At 37.1% G+C, this 20416-nt stretch overlaps 1 protein-coding gene across 5 annotated transcripts in view; it reads right to left on the minus strand.

Annotated features, from left to right (window-relative positions):
- LOC137249849 (zinc finger protein 665-like) overlaps nucleotides 1-20416 on the minus strand; it is a 396955-nt gene that overhangs the window by 309757 nt on the left and 66782 nt on the right. The gene's annotated exons all lie outside the window — the stretch shown is intronic.

Raw genomic sequence — 20416 nt, forward strand, 5'->3', positions numbered from 1 at the left:
GGTGTATATTAACCACCCAAGGCTCCCCGTGCTCAGAAATTGTACCATCTCCGGTTCCAAAGGCAAGGCAAAGCGGGCTCCATCGTCAAGCAATATGCGTTGAGCGATGATAACTTTGACCTTGCCTGGGAAGCTTTGCGGTCACGATACGAAAACAAGCGGATCCTGGTTGACAACCAGATCAAATCCTTACTGACTCTTGCCACTATTCAATCCGAAAACAGTGAGCAACTTCAGAAATTGCAAATACAATCAACAACTGCCTATCCGTCCTTCACTCCCAAGGAGTTACGACAGACAGTTGGGATCCGATACTGGTGTACATTTGTTCATCAAAGCTCCCCGAAACAACCCTGTCACTTTCGGAATAATCTCTCTCTTCTCGAAGAGATCTACCCTCATTGTCACAAATGAACGACTTTTTCACCTCGAGATATGAAGTCGTTGAAAGTCAATAGGCTTCAACCAAGCAAACAAAAACCAGTCGCTCATCAAAATTCTGCGCAAAACAGGTCCTTCAACAGGACGCAATCCCTTGTGGCAGAATCTAAAAAGGAAACTTGCCAATGTTGCAACTCCCCGCACCTTATTAGATTCTGTCCACGTTTCAAACGAATGTCTGTGCAAAACCGGACACAATTCGTAAAACAAGCTAAGCTGTGCACAAACTGCCTTAGCAGCACTCATATCATCAATGAGTGCACGAGCAAGTGGTCATGTTCGATATGTCATCAACGGCATCACACGCCGTTGCATGCGAGCCCACAAGCTCCACGTTCCACCCCGCGAACGAATGCATCAAACGTGCAGCACACAACTGCTGAGTCAACATTTTCAGTTCGACAAACGCAGAATAGCTCCGATTCTAGCGAGCTACCGTGTTGTTCAAAACACGCACCGGTTCAATCATTGCATGCAGCCAATGATAACCAAATTCTCATTCCTACTGCTATGGTCGCAGTCGAACACGAAGGGGAATTATTTCAACTGAGATCCCTTATTGATCAGGGCTCGGAAAGAACTTTCATTTCCCCGAAAGTTCAAAAACGGTTGAAACTTCCATTCGAACATTCAAAGTTCGAAATCTCTGGCTTGGGTGGACAAGTCGTACAAAAGTCCTCCAAGCTTTGTCCTTTGACACTCGTTGCATCCAAGGCCATGAAAAGGATAAAGGCTCATGCCATTGTGTTGCCGCAACTGACAAAAAATCTGCCAACATCCACCATTAGTCGCAAAATCTGGCAGCAGTTCAAACTCCTTGAGCTCGCTGATCCCAGTTGCCACATACCAGGTCAGACTGACATGGTCATTGGCAGCGACATACTTCCACAAATTCTGCTGGAAGGTATAAAAAAGGTGTGCGGTAGCATACTTGCGCAACAAACCATTTTTGGTTGGGCTCTCAGTGGTCCAATAACTGAAAATTTTGTGTCATTCTCGACGCAAGTCCAAGCGTCAAACGAGAAAGAGGAGAAAATTCCACAACCTCCATAGATATCCCCCGAGGAGCAAGCGTGTGAGCAGATATACGCAACAACCACGACACGTGCACCAAACGGTCGATACATTGTGCGACTTCCATTCAAGGAAGAGTTTCCTGAAAAACTCTCCCTCGGCAAATCCCGCCCGGCTGCTCTGCAGCAGTTTTTCAGCATGGAGCGATCGCTTCAGAAAAAGGGGGAGTTAGGTACAATGTACAACAATGTGTTGCAAGAATATCTCGACCTTGATCACATGGAATCTACCGACCCATGCGAAATAACTTCGAAAGGGCAAGGTCTTCTCATTTTACTTGCCACATCAAGCCGTAGTCAAACCAGATAAGGTCACCACCAAAGTTCGTGTGGTTTTCAACGCCTCTAAAAAATCTGGGTGTGGAAAATCCCTGAATAACGTGCTATACACTGGTCCAACTCTCCAACCAGATCTCATGCTACTAATTCTACAGTGGCGTGTGCATAAGTATGTGTTCAATGGAGACATTGAAAAAATGTACCGTCAGATCTTCATACACGATGACGATAAAGATTTTCAGCGAATCCTATTTCGCAAATCGGCCAACTCCATTGTTAGGGATTTCAATCTGAAAACGGTTACATTCGGCGTCAATTGTGCACCATATCTCGCTATTCGTACGTTACATCAACTATCCGATGACACGAAAGCGACATTTCCGTTGGCTGCAACAATTCTCAAGACGCAAACGTATGCCGACGACATCCTATCAGGAAGTCATATCATCGATAACGCCACTGAATCACCCTTTCAAGTGATAAACGCCCTAAAATCAGCTGGCTTCATACTAAAGAAACTAACGGCTAATCACCCGGACATATTAGAACAGTTTCCGAAGGAGGATCTTCTAGACTCCAACTTCTTAAAATTTGAGAGCACTTCTATTACCAAAACTCTTGGCATTCGATGGAACGCGCTCACGGATAAATTTTCATACACCATTCTGCCGAACACACCCAAAATACGGTCACAAAGCGACAAATTTTATCTTCTGTTGCAAAACTTTTTGACCCGGCAGGATGGCTGTCGGCAGTTATGATCCAGGCCAAGATGCTTCTCCAAGAAATCTGGCTGGATGGCAGCGATTGGGATGAAAGCGCCAAGCCCGCAACATTATCAAAATGGCAACAGAAAATCTGCCATCCATTTGCCACATCGAAATCCATCGATGGGTTAATGTCGTTCCAGGGCAAGACACCCAAATCCACGGGTTCTGTGATGCTTCGGAAAAAGCATATTGCGCAGCGATTTACATCCGCATACACCTGGGCAACCAAATAAAATCTTCTCTTTTGGTTGCGAAAGGCAAAGTTGCACCCATAAAAACGGTAAGCCTACCCCGCTTAGAGCTATGTGGTGCAGTCCTACTCGCAAAACTGGCTTCAACAGTTCGAAAACAGCTCGACTTACAAGCATGCAACACATTTTTATGGTCAGATTCTGAGATTGTACTAACCTGGCTAGAGAATTCTCCATCGACCTGGAAGACTTATGTGGCCAACCGTACCTCTCAAATGCGATAATATCTTCCCAGCGGCACCTTGCGCCATGTATCTGGCCAAGACAACCCTGCTGATCTTGGCACACGTGGTTGCAAGCCGCATGATTTGATAGGCTCCTCACTTTGGTGGCACGGACCACAATGGCTTTCTTGCCACATTTCGGCATGGCCAAAGCCGAAAGCAGGTAGCGCTTCTGCACCCGAAAAACGCAAGGTCGAAGCATATCACGCACTCGAGGAAGAGGACGATATTCTTCAACGTTTCTCCTCATACTCTCGAGCTCTCCGTCTGATTGCATACGTGTTACGCTTTGCGAACAATGCCTGCAACAAATCAAAATCGGTGGCAACAAGACATAATCCCCATCTGACCCACAAGGAGTTGCAACATGCAAAAACGCGGCTTGTGGCAATGGCACAATCTCGCCATTTCGGGGCGGAAAAGAGCGCCTTACAAAACAAAATGCCAATAAGCAAAAAGAGTTCCCTTCTGGCTCTTGACCCATTTCTTGATGGATACGGACTCCTACGTATCGGTGGAAGATTGGAAGATTCTACAATGCAATACAACGAGAAGCATCCAGTAATCCTTCCTCCGGATTCAAGGCTCTGCCAGTTGTATCTAGAGTTTTTACCCCGCCTGCTTCTTCATGCAGAAATGCGGTTAATGCTCCAAATGGTGAGGCAAGAGTACTACGTACCAAAAATAAAGCCTCTTATAAAGAAATGCATTTTTCAATGCAAAACGTGCACGCTTTTCAAACAGAAAACGCGCACGCAAATAATGGCAGCTCTACCACCTGAGCGCTGCAATTTCTCATTCCCCTTTTCCACAACAGGAGTAGGCAGGTCCATTCCAAATAAAAGCATCGGTTCTGAGGTCGACCACTATCATAAAAGGGTACGTGGCTGAATTCGTCTGTTTTTCCACAAAGGCAGTACACCTCGAGCTATGCTCGGACCTTACTACTGAAAACTTTCGAGCAGCATTCGCCCAATTCGTTGGCAGACGAGGTTATCCCTCAAAAATGATGAGCGACAATGGTAAAACGTTCATTAGCGCTCAGCGCGCACTCGAACGCGACTTCGTTAAATTTCTTAACGAATGATCTGCGGGCATTAAGCAGAAATATGCCCCCCAGGGAATAAACTGGCAGTATATTCCACCCAGCGCCCCTCATATGGGCGGCTTGTGGGAATCCGCAGTAAAAAGATTTAAAACCCACTTCAAAAAACCGCTGCATCCCACAAGTTTACATTCGAAGAATTCACGACGCTGTTGGTGCGTATTGAAGCAGTTCTCAATTCGAGGCGTCTAACCTCAGTATCCCAGGACCCAGCTGACTTCACAGCGCTCACTCCGGGTCACTTCCTTCGAGGTGCACCGCTATTAGCCATTCCTGAGCCAAACGCGGAAGACCTCTCCTGGATAAATCGATGGGAAAAACTTAAATCGCTTCATCACCAACTCAGTCGACGCTGGAAAGAAGATTATCTGAAGGACCTTCAGAAGCGCTATAAATGGCAAACGCCACAGCGAAATCCTCAACCAGGCGACCTCGTCGCAATTAAAGAAGGTTCGCTCCCACCCACCGAGTGGCGTCTGGGACGAATCGAGAACGTTCGGCTCGGACCTGACAACCATGTTCGGGCTGTAGAGGTTCGCACCCAAAATGGGCTTGTCATGCGCCCCTTAGTTAAACTGTGCTTTCTTCCAATGGAGCACTCTTCGCGCACAGCGCTCTAACTTATATACATTTCCTTGTATAATTAACTTTCCTTGTAGAACTAACTTTCCGTTTATCATTTGCTGTACCCAACTACTTCTCGTTTCTCTGTCTGCTCTTATACTTCCAGGACGACACCCATCCGGCTCCCACGGCAGAGACCGACAGCTGCCTTCAGCCGCCGGCAGGATGTTTAAGCCGCCTCCATCCCCATTAGACGGCGGCAATTCCTATGCGCAGCCGTGCGCGGCGAATAGAAAGGCGCCAGCGAACACCCACCACTGCCATCGCGCATGAACAATATTCCATTCGCTAGTCAAGTACTAATAGCCGGCAACCGCAGACGTGCTCCTATTGTAACGTGACATAATCATATAGATACATACATATATAATATATATTTTTTATATGAATATCCAAAGTTATTCTTTAAAGTTTAAAGTTAATTTAATCAATCAAGTTTTCTGTACAAAGTGAATTTTGTAAAATCAATGACAACTAAAGAAGAAATTAAAAATTTAGAAGTTGTAACGTTTTTGAAAAGATATAAATCAAAAGGCCTTTTCATTTAAAACGAGTGTAGCGAAGAGAGAACCAAGTTTATTAACATATAAATTAACAAAAAATGTTACGAAATGATATGCAGCAAAATTAAATTAAATGAAGTAAGTGGCAACGAAAGGAAACGAAACAAGATTCAAAGAAATTAAAAAGTATAGAAATTAAACAAAATGAAATGGAATGAAATGAGGCGAAATGGAATAAAAGAAAATAAAATGAAATAAAGTTCAATTAAATGAATCGAAAGAATATTAAATGAGAAAAATGAAAGGAATGGAACAAAATGAAACGGAATGAAGTGAAATAAAACAAAATGAACAAAAAATTTAACAAAATGAGATGCAACAAAATTAAAATAAATTAAATAATATAAGGAGTAATGAAAGGAAATGAAATAAGATTCAATGAAATTAAAAGTATAGAAGTTAAATGAAATGAAATAAAATGTAATGATATAGAGCGGAACGAAACGAAATTGAGTGAAATGAAATAGAAACCACAAATATGAAATGAAACGGAATAAAATGAAATGAAATAGAAAGAAAAATATGAAAGAAATATGAAATTTGCAGCTAGCCTGTCATCAGCATGGCTTCAGAAAACTCCATAGCACCACCGCCGCGCTAAATGCCATTAGCACCCCGATAAATTGCCGTTTAAATCAAAATCCCCACCATAGAACAGTACTCGTTGCGCTAGACCTATCAAAAGCTTTTGATACGGTCAACCATGGCACGTTACTACAAGACCTGGAAGGGTCTACCCTTCCCCCATGTCTTAAAAGGTGGACCGCAAATTATCCGCGTGGTCGGGAGGCATCGGTGCAAGGCCCACAGATCGATGTGATTTGAACAGAATAAACGGCTACCTCCCTGATGTCTCCAGCTTTTTCGACTCGCGAAACCTGGTATTATCACCGACTTAATCCTCCGCGACCTTATTTACAACATGGACGTACCAAATGTTCACCATTTTGAACATCCACGTCGATAGCACTACGCTGTCGACTGTCCCACACTCCAAAATCTTGGGTGTGACGTTTCATCAGGATCTACATTTTGGTGTGCATGCAGCCGCAATTGTACCGAAAATCCAGAGCCGTTACAAAATCTTCAAATCTCTTGCTGGCAGTATTTGGGGAAAAGACAAAGAAACGCTCATTACCACTTACAAAGCAATTGGCCAGCCGATTGCATGCTACGCCGCCCCTATTTGGTCGCCAAGCCTAAACACTACACACTGGAAGAAGCTACAGGCCTGCCAAAATACTGCTCTCAGAACCGCCACGGGCTGTCTTCTTATGTCCCCAGAACACAATCTACATAATGAGGGGAGAATACTCCCCATCATGGAGAGAAATGAGATGCTAACCAAACAGTTCCTGTTGAATACCCAGAAACCTGGGCATCCCAACAGACATCTTATTGATGAGCCAACACCGCCTAGGGACTTAAGGAGTAATCTCCGTAAGCATTATGGCGAAATACGGCCCTGAGAACTCAGCCGTATGAAGCAAAAAAACACAAGCAGGTCCTCAGTAAACTCCACAAAGAGGCGTCGGACCTTTATGCCAGGAATTGCCCGGTGAATCCAGTACTCAAAGAACAGTACCCAAAACTTGCGGAAGAGGAACGCACACTCCCCAGGGAAACGAGAGTCACTCTAGCTCAACTTCAATCTGGATACTGTAACAGGTTAAACTCTTACCTATCCAGAATCAACCCCGACATACAAAATGTATGCCCTGGTTGCAATGTGTCCCCACATCGAACCAACGCCTCTAACACCCCTCACATTATGGTTCACCCCTGTTGAAACAACAAGTTTCTTTGGACTCCCGTTAGAGGATATTGATGAAAATTTGTGATCGGTTGCACCCATTGGGTGGGGCGAAGCACTGCTACAACAATAACAACAAGAACAAGTAAAATGCTATGTAGTAAATGAAATAATATGAAACTAAATAGAGCGTAAAGAAACGAAATTGAGTGAAATTAACTTAAATTAACCGAAGTTAAATAAAATGAAATGTAAGGAAGCAAAATGAAATGGAATACAATTAAATGGAATGTAATGAAACAAAAAGAAACGATATGGAATAAAATTGAAACGAATGAAATGAAACGAGGTAAAATGAAAAAAAAAATTTAAGAAAGAAAACGAAAAGAAATCTAATGAAACAATAGGTATAAAATGGCAACGGAATAAAATTAAATAGCATGTATTTTTTGAAGTTTCTGAGTCTACCATGTTCCGGAATCCTTTCGGACAACGATGGGCCAACGTCCTATTATGAACAAAGAAGGAATTTGAATATATATATGTATGTATGCAAATCCGATAATTATATAGATGTATTTTCACAAGTAAATATGTACATATATGTGCGCACTGTTTGTTGCACTTCCGTTTGTAGCATATTGCACTTTTCCATTTGAAGAACAAAAAAAAACAAAAACCTATGTATATGCACTGCGTTATGTACACATAGCACATTCAAAAGCAGTAAAGTACCTACATTACATATTCTTAAAATACCCCGGGATGGTGCTCCACCTGCACGCAGAAGCCAAGTTGTGCATTACATTTCCATTAACATCCATTTTCATTGTAAAACCTGAAGAAATAGAAATGTTATTAAAAGATGCTTATGTAAAAACCATTAAAGAATATTTGGAAGTGTATTTACCTTTATTTTCACATCAACAATGGAATTTTTATAGAAAAATAAATGGAATTTTTATAGAATAATAAATAATTAAATTTAAGTAAAATTTTGTATCTATTAATGACAGCTGTCTTATTTACTTTAGGACTTTTTTTGCAGTTGTCGTTCACATACTTTTAGGCGCATGTGAAAATAGGAAAATATCCCATAACTGTGCTGTGCTGGTGTTAGTAATTTTTAGAAAAATCCTTACCAACCATGAGTGGATAAAAACTTGGGTAATCACATACTGACGCTGCCCAAAAAATTGGATAATAAGTTGGATAATTTTGTTCGGCGAGGCGCCGATATTATCCATGGTGAAATGGGATATTTCGTGTACGTGTGAGCTGCCAGTCTGCAACTAATGCATACTTTTAGGTGCAAATGACAGCTGTGAACGTCAATGTGCAGTGTTGCCAGACGGTGCTTTAAAACACCCAAAAACCATTTTCATAATACCCAAGAATTCCACATGTTCCAAAAATTTTAAAATGTTCAAAATTTTTTATTTCCAAAAAATTCCCAACAAAATGATGATTTTTATTAATTTTTTTAATTTACAAATTTCATATAAATTTTAAATAATTTATATATGTATTTACTAAAAAAAATTTAAATAAAATAACAGAATAAAGTCAAATAAAATTAAAAACGATAAAAAAATAACATAAAATAAATTGAATTAAATAAAGTAAATGAAGCAAAACAAAATAAAATAAAAAAATAAAAGAAAAATTAATTAAAGTAAATAAATAAAAATAAAATAAATAAAGTAAAAAAAAACTAAGTTGAAAAGAAACCAAAGAAAATGAAATGGAATAAAATTAAATAAAGTGAATTGGCATAACAAAAATAGAGTGGAACAAATTACAAGAAATATGTATTTAATGATATTAAGTGGAATGAAGTGAGTTGAAACAAAATAAAATGAAACAGAAAAAAATGAACTAAAACGAAAAATATGAAACTATATGAAATTAAACGAAATGAAAGAGAATAAAGTGAATTGATATGGAAAGAAACAAAAACGAAGCTATATCAAACTATATGAAATGAAAAAAATATAATCATATGGAAATAAAAAGAAATAAAACGAAATGATATGAAGTGAAACTAAATAAAATAGAACAAAATGAAGTGAAACGAAATGAAATGAAACGAAATGAAATAAAACTAAAGGAACAAAAAATGTAACGAAAGGAGATGCAACAAAATTATTTTAATAGGAGTAATAAAAGGAAACGAAACAAGATTCAATGAAATTAAAAGTATAGAAGTTAAATGAAATAAAATAAAACCAAATGAAATAAAATTAAAAAAATAAAACGAAATTTAAACGAAACCCACTTAAATAAAATGGAACGAAACGAAATGAAATTGAGTGAAATTAAATGAAAAAATGAACTGAAACGAAAAAATATGAAACTACATAAAATTAACTATAAATTTAACTATATGAAATTAAACGGAATGATATAAAATGAAATTGAAAAATATATAAATCATAGCAGACCCGGCAGACGTTGCTCTGCCCTAAATTTGGTCTATCTGCATACATCTTAATAAGCGTTTTCCGTCTAACTCTGCCTCCCCCCTCTTATATTTTTCTTAATCCTTTTATTAACTCCTCCCTCCGTTTTTTTTCGATTCACATATCTCTATTTCGTCTCACTCTATCTCTTTCTCAGTCTCCTTCTCCTTCCCTCTTTTCTCTTCTCTAAAGTTCTTCTCATTCTTCTTCATCCCTTACTGCCAGTCCCAGAGGGTGGTGTGTATTTTGTTCCAGTCCTATTCCGAGTCCCAGTCCCACTCCGAGTCTCAGCCCCAGTCCTAGTCCTAATCCCAGTTCCAGTCCGTCTCTGGTCTAGTTCCCGGAAAAAAGGATCGTAAATACTAATACAGGCAAATTAATACACAAAATTGCATGCAAATCGAATAGGAAGTACATATGTATATAGGTATGTGGGTATTTTTAATTCATGTCTTTATTTCGGCTTCGCATGCTTATTTATCAGTTTTGCCAGGTTGATGCGACTAAATCGAATATGACAATGGAAATTACTTTAAAGCTCTCAGCAACAGCTTTCATTTGATATCCATATTACACACACATTGCAGGGGTATCCGGGTCCACGGTTTGGCCTATATCTCAAGACCCTAGTCACCCAGCGATATAAAAATTACTCTGTACTAAAGCACACATCAACAGCTTTCATTTGATATCCATATTACACACACATTGTAGAGGTATCCGGGTCCACGGTTTCGCCTATATCTCAAGACCCTAGTCACCCAGCGATATAAAAATTACTCTGTACTAAAGCACACATCAACAGCTTTCATTTCATATCCATATTACACACACATTGTAGGGGTATCCGGGTCCACATTTTGACCTATATCTCAAGACCCTAGTCACTCAGCGATATAAAAATTACTCTGTACTAAAGCACACATCAACAACTTTCATTTGCTATCCATATTACACACATCTTCTAGGGGTAACCGAGTCCACGTTTTGGCCTATATATCGAGACCCTAGTCACCAATAGGTATGAAAACTACCCTGTACTAAAGCACTCATCAACAGCTTTCATTTGATATCCATATTGTATAAACACATTCTAGGGGTGCCCGGGTCCACGGTTTGGCCTATATCTCGAGACCCTAGTCACCAAAAGGTACGAAAAATACCCAGTATCAAAGTACTCATAAACAGCTTCCATTTGGTACCCATATTGTACAAACACATACCAGGAGTACCCAGGTCCACGTTTTGATCTCAAGACCCTAGCCAGAACGGGATAAAAAGTATCCTATGTCTGGTTGTAAGCTACCTCTCCAAATCGCGTTATCCGTTCTTGAGTTATGTGCAACTATGTTATGTAACTAACACGACTTTCTTTTATATATATAGATTTGTCTGGGAGGTGCCACGCCCCCTTTTTCCCAATTCCACATTTTCTTGGTGGGGTTAGGCATTGACCTCATATAATTCCTTACTAAATTTCAACGTTCTGGGATTTATACCTTCAGAGTTATGCAGTACCAAAGATTTCATTTGTATGGGAGCTGCCACACCCCTTTTATATATCCAAATTATTTTTAGCATCAACTAACCATCATCTCTCCTTCCTGTATCTTTCCTAAAAATTTCATGGCAATCTTTCTATCCGTTCTCGAGTTATGGAGTGACAATCAAAATGTACACTTCTTTTTATATATATAAGAAGATATGGAAATGAAAAGAATAAAACGAAGTGATATGAAACTAAGTGAAATTAAACGGAATAAAATGAAATAGAATAAAATGAAATGATATGGAAAAGAAACAAAGCAATATAAAACTATCTGAAAAGGAACGGAATTATATAAAACGAAATGAAAAATATAAATCTCATAGAAATGAAACGAAATGATATGAATCTATATGAAACGAAACTAAATAAAATAGATTATGAAGTGAAATGGAATGAAGTGCTAGAAATTAATTGAAATTAAATAAGGTAACATGATATGACATGAACTTAAGTGAAATGAATGAAACTATATGAAATGAAACTAAATAAAATAGATTATCAAGTGAAACGAAATGAAATGGAATGGAAAGAATTAATTGAAATTCAATAAGATAAAATGAAATCACATGGAATTAAATGAAATGAAATGGAATGAATGAAATAAAATGAAATAAAATTCAACTAAATGGAATGAAATAATATTAAATGAAATGACATGGAATAAAATGAAACAAAGAGATCAAAGAAATGAAGTGAAATGATATGAAACGAAATGAAATAAATTTCAACTAAAGGAATGAAATAGGAGGAAATGAAATAAAAAGAGGTAAAAGTATAGAACAGGGGTCGACTGTTAATACGCGTCCAAAAATATTGAGAGAGGAGGCAAAAGACGCGTATTAATCTCGACAACAATATCCGAAGGCGGAAAATGAAAACTGTATCTCTGTCCGGAGATATCTGCAGGTAAAGTTGGCAATTTTCACGTGGTTGTTGTAATGTTGTTATGCACTGAAAAAAATTTTGTGTACAAAAGGATTTTGCACGAATTTAATTTTGATCCCTCCCCATTGGAGAAGCGGCCATGGTAATTTTTTATAAGCAAAAAGGTGTTCTGCACAAAAATACTATGGCTCCCACCCCGGTTTCGAAGGGACCCGGGATCATTTTTAGGGTTTTCGTTAATATCTTTTAAAAGACTTGAAATTTTTATTTTCCGCCTTCGGACTATTAATATTGATGTCAAGACGCGTCGTTTGACACCTCTCCCGACATTTTTGGATAATCTGCTCATGTTTTTAATATACATATATATGTTATATATATAATTCGATGAGTAGCGAGGAGTCCCTAAAGCTTTACCTGGACAATCATTTCCCGATGTCCCAGTTGCGCAGGGACTTTCGCCTGCATGGTCGGCGGTCGTAGGCCATGCAGAAGTGCCTGCCATTCCAATACGGGAAAGTCAAATAACCTGGGCTATAGGGTCATTCAAACCCTATAAGTCTCCGGGCCCGGATGGAATCATTCCTACGCAACTTCAAGTCTTTGGGGATTTCCTGCCGCTGGTTTGCCATCATCTACACTAACTGCCTCAGGCTTAACTATATCCCGAAGTTTTGGCACATGGTTAGGGCTATATTCATTCCGGAGGCCCACAGAAGCTCTCATGTATCACCTAAGGATTTCAGGCCAATCAGTCTCTCATCGTTTCTTCTTAAGACGTTTGAGCGGTTGACTGACCTGTACCTACGGGAAAGGATACCTGGGGGGTTACTGTCGCCTTCACAGCATGCGTACTGCAAGGGCAGATCGACGGAAACGGCTCTCCATTCGATTGTAAAGCAAATAGAGAGGTCCCTAGAACACAAAAAGTATGCTCTGGGTGCCTTTCTAGACATCGAGGGGGCTTTTAACAATGTCTTACCGGGGGCAATTGAAAGAGCTCTGGTGGGTTTATGAGTCGAGGCGGCTTTGGTTAAATTTATTAGCAAACTTCTATGCGGCAGAATTGTCGTAGCGGAGTGGGGAGGGGCCATAATTAAGAGGAAGGTGTGCAGGGGCACGCCACAGGGTGGTGTCCTATATCCTCTACTCTGGGCTGTGGTAGTCAACGAGCTTCTTGTGGAGCTGGAAGCCAATGGTTGTCGGGTGGTTGCCTATGCATATGACCTCGCTATTCTAGTCAGAGGCAAATTTCTGGGCACCCTGCGCGATCTTCTGCAGGGCTACCTGGATACTGTGGCTGGGTGGGCTGAATCATGTGGATTGGCGGTCAACCCGGGAAAAACGGAATTGGTTCTTTTTACAAGGAGATATAAGATGGCCGATTTCAGAACTCCCTCGATTGCAGGGGTACCGTTGGTACTTTCTGATAGGGTTAAATATTTGGGGATTGTTTTGGACAAGAAAATGTCCTGGAGACCCAATGCGGAAGATCGGGCCAGGAAGGCCGCCATTGCCTTGTACTGCTGTAGAGGGGCTATCGGAAAGAGATGGGACTCTTGCCAGGAGTAGTACACTGGATTTATGAGATGGTGGTCAAACCGATTCTGCTATATGGGGTGCTGGTCTGGTGGGAAGCACTGGACACGGCGAGCACCTCCAAAATGTTAATGTCCGTGCAACGGACGGCGCTGATCGGTACAGTGGCGCTCTCAGAACAACACCTACCTTGGCACTGAACGTCATGCTGAACATATACCCAGTACATATTGCGGGAAAGGCGGCCGCGGCAAGGTCCTTGGTCAGGCTTCGTCATATGGGATATGGGCTTTCTGACTGCGGACACTCTAGCCTTCTTACTAGTTTCTACTTTATACCGGGCAGAACGGACTCGTGTATGCCGATAACTGCTCCCTATACAACCTTCACCCAGTCATTCCACCGAGAGAGAAGTGGGGAAAAGGAATTATCTGGGGCATGGGACCGGTTAACTTGTTCACGGATGGGTCGAAGCTGGATGGAAAGGTTGGTGGGCGATTAAGGATGCGGTGGATGGAATGCTATCCAGTGCTATTACGGTTAGAGAATTTAACACCTACTCTGATAGCCAAGCGGCTATCAAGGTCTTGAGCTCAACTACAGTGAGCCATAGTGATATCCCGGGTAACTGTCAAGCGGATCTCTTAGCCCGCATCGGTACAACTGAAACGGATGAAGATACCTGTAAGGATTTCGGGATCCCGTTGGCCATGGATTGCTCCTCCATAGCTGGGACTCGAGTCAGCTCAGCAAACGTTGGGCGGACACCACGTCTTGCAGGGTAGCAAGATCTTTCTGGCCGAAAGTGGATGACAAGAGGTCTGCTGAAATAATTGGTTTCACTAAGGCTGACCTATCAATGGTCATTGGGCTTTTGACAGGGCACTGTCCCATGGGTATCCATGCGGTACGTCTCAATATACTGGAAACTCCATCCTGCTGCAGCTGTATGGAGGATTATGAGGTGGAATCACCAAATTACTTTATGCTTGATTGCCCAGCTTTTGCCAGAACTAGGCGAAAGTACTTCGGTCGCGACTCACTTGGATCTCCCGAGGATTTATCCAAAGTTGAGATCGGTATAATACGGAGCTTTATCGTTGCTACCCAGCGATTCTCTAAGTAGCTAGATCTAAGTCACCGTTAATTTTGGTGTATGTGGTATCACAACGGACCTTCGTGTTGTCCAAGTGAGATATCCTTATTAGGGCAGCTACCACCTAACCTAACCTAACCTATATATATAATACACAAATTAAATGGTGTTAATCTGAAACATCGCCGGGTCCACATATTTTCTTTGCCAGGATCTTTCAGGTCGCACGATACCTACAACAAAGAAACAATCATTCCAAAAGAATGGCTGCACTTAAACATGTACCTAAGTACTATGTACATGACATGATTTGGAGGTGCAATTTATTACTTCTGCAATCGCACACAATTTGGAGGCATCAAAAATTGCAGCTCCCCTGCGTAAGGTACAACGCAATTGCAGTTCACTTTCACTAAACTAGTTACTTACAATCAAATGTCCTATTGATGTTCAAAATGCAGGTGTTGGTTGTAGGCCATCACAATGCATCTCAAATAGCTCCAAGATTTACCTCCATTGGAAAACCTACTAAAATAGAAAAGAAATTATTGGTAGTTATCTAAAAACCAATAAATAAATAAATGGTGCAAAAGTATTTACCTATGTATATTTGAAGCCAAAAAGCGCTATTTTTTAAAAGAAAATGCAGAAATATTTCCATTTCTGCTAAATTGCGTAAATATCAATTTTTTGATGACAGCTGTCTTTTTATTTTAGGATTTTTTGTATAATTATAACCCACATACTTTTAGGCGCGTATAAATTTTTGAAAATACCCCACAAAAGTGCGGCGGTGTTAGTATTTTTCAGAAAAATATGAGTTTGTGTTGGAATTCGAGGTGAAAATGCCAAAAAGCGGTTAGCGTTGGTTGGCAGGGGTAAGTAGTAGGGTAATATATACCCTGCCAACCAAAACTGCGTAAAAACTGGATAATGCACGAGTAAAAAAGTGGATAATTTTTGTAGTGTCATATTTAATGGTAGCTGGCAACTCCCCCTCTGGAAAAGTGCAAAATGCAACCATGGTATCACTAAAAATGTTGGAGTCGAGCAACGCGGAGAATTTCTGATTGGTTGTAACTGCCGTTGCTCGACGCCATCATGAAATTTGTTGCTAAGCAACCTAAAGGAAAAGGTGCCTAGCTACAGAGTTGCGTTAGTGGCAGTTTTTAGTTTGAAGAAGAACGCAAAAAAAATTAATCAAAAGTAGTGAGAGAACTAGAAAAGAAAGTTTTGTAAATACAGTTTAACATAAGAATAAAAGTTGTAACGAACTAAAAGTGCAAAAGAACAGAAGGTTTAAATACAGAAAATAATATACTTTAAAAACTAAACCAAATCTGCATTATTTGAAGGAAGGAAATATTTTAAAAAGAAAGTTGAAAGTAAGTGCGTGTGTGGTGTGCGAGCGCATTGGAGCGCTAGTTTTCCACAGATCCAAAATGGATCTTTTAAATTTTGTATAGGCAGTGTGCGGATTTTATCCATGGTGAAATGGGATATTTCGTGTACGTGTGAGCTGTTAGTCGACAACGATTGCATACTTTTAGGTGCCAGTGACACCTTTCAACGTCAATGTGTAGTGTTGCCAGACCGTCCTTTAAAATATCCAAAAACCGTTTTCGTAATACCCAAAAATTCCACATGCGGAATGAAAAATGCTCCAAGTTTTTTATTAACTTTTATGTACAAAAAATTCCCAACAAAATGTTCCATACTTTTTATTAATTCTTTTTTAATTTACAAATTTCATATAAATTTTATATAATTTCCATTTTTAATAAAAAATTTGTTTAATAAAATAATAGAATAAAATCAAATAAAATTGAAAACGATACAAAAAATAACATAAAATAAATTAAAATAATTTGAATTATATAAAGTAAAATGAAACAAAAAAAATTAAAAAATAAGAAAATTTAAGTAAATAAAAACAAATAAAATAAAATTTAATAAAACAAATAAAATAAATTAAAAAAAAAAGTTGGAAAGAAACTAAAGAAAATGAAATGAAATAAAATTAAATAAAGTGAATTGACATAAAAAAATGGAGTGGAACGAATTAAAAGAAAAATAAATTTAATGAAATGAAATGGAATAATGTGAGATGGAACAAAATAAAATGAAACGGAAAGAAATGAAATGAAACAGAAAATAATTAACTGAAACGAAAAAAAATGAAACCATATGAAATTAAACGGAATGAAATGAAAAATTAAATCAATTTAAGTAAAATGAAATGAAATAAAATTTGGGAAATTAAACAAAATTTCATGAAACGGAAAAAAATGAAATTAAATGAAATGGAATGTAATAAAAAAAATTTAGGAAACTAAATTAAATGGAATTAAATAAAATTAATTGAAATAAAATGAAAGGAAATGGAATGAAATCAGATGAAACGAAATAAAAAGAAACGGAATAAAATTAAAAGGAATAGAAATCAATTAAACTATAGGGAAATGAAACAAAATTAAACGAAAAATATAAAACTATATGAAATAAAACGAAATAAAATGCAATGAAATAAAAAAAATCGAATGGTATGGAAATGAATCGAAAGAGCATGAAAGTATATGAAACGAAACGGAATTTAATGAATTGAGATAGAAAAAAAGAAATGATATTGAAATGAAAAGCAATGATAAAAACTTCTATGAAACGAAACAAAATAAAATGAATTATAATGAAGTGAAATGAAATTAAATAAAATGAAATAGTATTAAACGAAATGACACAGAAAGAAATAAAATGGAATGAAATAAAATAGAATTTAATAAAATGCCATGGAATGAAACGGAATGAAGTAAAGCAAAATCAAATAAAATTCAATTAAATGATTAAATGGAATAAAACGAAATGGAATGAAGTGAGATAATCAAAATAAAATGAAACGGAAAGAAGTGAAATGAAACAGAAAAAATTTTCTGAAACGAAAGAATATGAAATTAAACGGAATGAAATGATATGGAAAAGAAACCAAAATGAAACGGTATGATATAAAATGAAACGAAAAAACTTAAAAAAATAAATACAATGGAACGAAAAGAAATGAAATAAAATGAAAATGGAATGGAATGAAATATGAAACAAAATGGAATGAATAAATTTGAAATGGAGATCGATGAAACGATTTGAATTCAATGAAATAAAAAAAATAAAATGACATGAAATAGAATAAAATAAAACGAAAACAAATGGAATAATTTGAAATGAAACGAAATAAAATAGAAAAAAATAAAAGAAATGAAAGAAAAAGAAATCTTATGAAATAATAGGTATCTCAACAAACTATGATAGAAAAACTTTACAGTATTGGAGTGAGAGATAAAGCACTTGCGTGGTTTAAAAGTTACTTCTCAAATCGTCGCCAAAGAACACTAGTAAATGAACAATTTCTATCAAATGAAACACCAGTCGATATTGGCCTTCCACAAGGATCAGTACTTGCATCAATATTGTTTCAAGTATATATAAATGATATAATAAAATCAGTAAACCATTGTAATTTAAAGTTGTTTGCAGATGATACTTTCATTTTGATAAACGAAACCAATTTTAATGTAGCTATGCAAAAAATGCAATCAGACTTAGATAATTTGGATGTGCCAAAACAAATTAAAGATAAATGCCGATAAGACCAAGTACATGATTCTGAGTAGAACCCCCGTTAGTGATAGTTATGAACTAAAAATAGATAACAATGTACTTATGGAAGTGTCAAAACTAAACTATTTAGGTATAGTTATTGATAATAGATTAAGATTTGAAGACCACATAAATGGTGTTAAGCAAAAGATTGCTAAAAAAATAGGTTTCCTGTACAGGTCATGTAAATACATATCGAAGAAGCACAAGATTTTAGTATATAGAACTATAGTGGAGCCCCATTTTAATTACTGCCCTACCATACTGTTTCTGGTGGCAGATAACTTAATAGACAGCTTACAAAAAATGCAAAATAAGGCGGTGAGGTTTATATTAAATAAAAGGCATGATACTCCGACAAGTGAAATGCTGAACGAATTACAAGGGCTTAGTGTTAAACAGCGTATACTTTATTTTGTAATGATTTTTGTTTTTAATATTAAAAAAGGGGATTTACCGGAGTATTTGAGCAATAATATTGTATACCAATAAATAAATAAATAAAGTTAAATAGCATGTATTACATATTTGCAGCTTCTGACTCCACCCATATTCCAGAATCCTTTCGTACAACGTTGGGCCAACGTCCTATTATGAACAAAGAAGGAATTTGAATATATATATATATGGGGTATTCCATCCCATTTCGACCAAATTTGAACCCGACCCCTTTAGAATTGGCTGAAAGCTTTTCTTCTTTTTCTAGCTTACGAAAGACGTTTTTCAGAATTTTTTCAAATTTTTTCATCCAACTGAAAAAAATGAATTTAAAAAAACACCGTTTTTGTTTTGAAAATGCTATAACTTTTACAAAAATTGACCGTTTGGGATCTTTTTCTTTTTAAAAAAAATTTGTTTTTAAATGTACTTTTCGGAAAAAATACAAAAAAAATGTTTAAAGTTTTTTTTAATTTTTCAGTTTTTCGAGATTTTTCAAATTTCGCCATTTTTTTTCTTATAAAAAACTTCAATCAATTCTGCAATCATCCCCACTAATCCCGGAGTGGGCCGATTTTCTTTTATATTTTTTTTTTATTAAATTTTTTTTATCAATTTTATTTATATAACAAAAAAATGTAAGAAAATGATTTTTAAGTATTCTTTTCTTTATATATTATGGTAATCTACGATTAAAATGACTCGCTTTCTGTGTCAGTCATTAATCCTGGTTATATTAATCGTAGATTACCATTATAAAGAAAAGAATAATTAAAAATCATTTTCTTAAATTTTTTTGTTACATAAATAAAATTGATAAAAAAAAATCATATTTTTGAACTTTTTTTTCAATTAAATACAAAAAAATAAAAAAAAAATCGGCCCACTCCGGGATTAGTGGGGATGATTGCAGAATTGATTGAAGTTTTTTAAGAGAAAAAAAAATGGCGAAATTCGAAAAATCTCGAAAAACTGAAAAATTAAAAAAAAACTTTAAAATTTTTTTTGTATTTTTTCCGAAAAGTACATTTAAAAAGAAATTAAAAAAAAAGATCCCAAACGGTCAATTTTGGAAAAAGTTATAGCATTTTGAAAACAAAAACGGTATTTTTTTTTTAAATTCATAACTTTTTTTGAGTTGGATGAAAAAATTTGAAAAAATTCTGAAAAACGTCTTTCGTAAGCTAGAAAAAGAAGAAAAACTTTCAGCCAATTCTAAAGGGGTATGGTTCAAAATTGGTCGAAATGGGATGGAATACCCCATATATGTATATATGTAGATGCATTTTCACTAGTAAATATGTACATATGTATGCGCACTGTTTGTTGCACTTCCCTTTGAAGCATATTGCACTTTTCCAGTGAGCAAAAACACATGTATATGCATTGCGTTATGTACACATTGCATAGTTCAATGCACTAAATTTCACAGGAGGTACTTACATACATTACTATTCTTAAAATACTCCGGAATGGTGATCCCCAAGCACGCAGAAGCCATGTTGTGCATTGCATTTCCGATAACATGCATTTTGATTGTAAAACCTGAAAAAATAGAAATTTTATTAAAAGATACTTAAACATTGAAGAATATATGCAAATGTATTTACCTTAGTTTTCGCACGAACAATGGAATTTTTATGGAAAAACACATTTTCTTAAATTTACGTAAAATTTTTAAAATTGTTGACAGCTTTCTTATTTACTTTAGGATTT

This window comes from Eurosta solidaginis, chromosome 4 (genome assembly GCF_040869045.1).
Source record: "Eurosta solidaginis isolate ZX-2024a chromosome 4, ASM4086904v1, whole genome shotgun sequence".
NCBI lineage: Eukaryota > Metazoa > Arthropoda > Insecta > Diptera > Tephritidae > Eurosta > Eurosta solidaginis.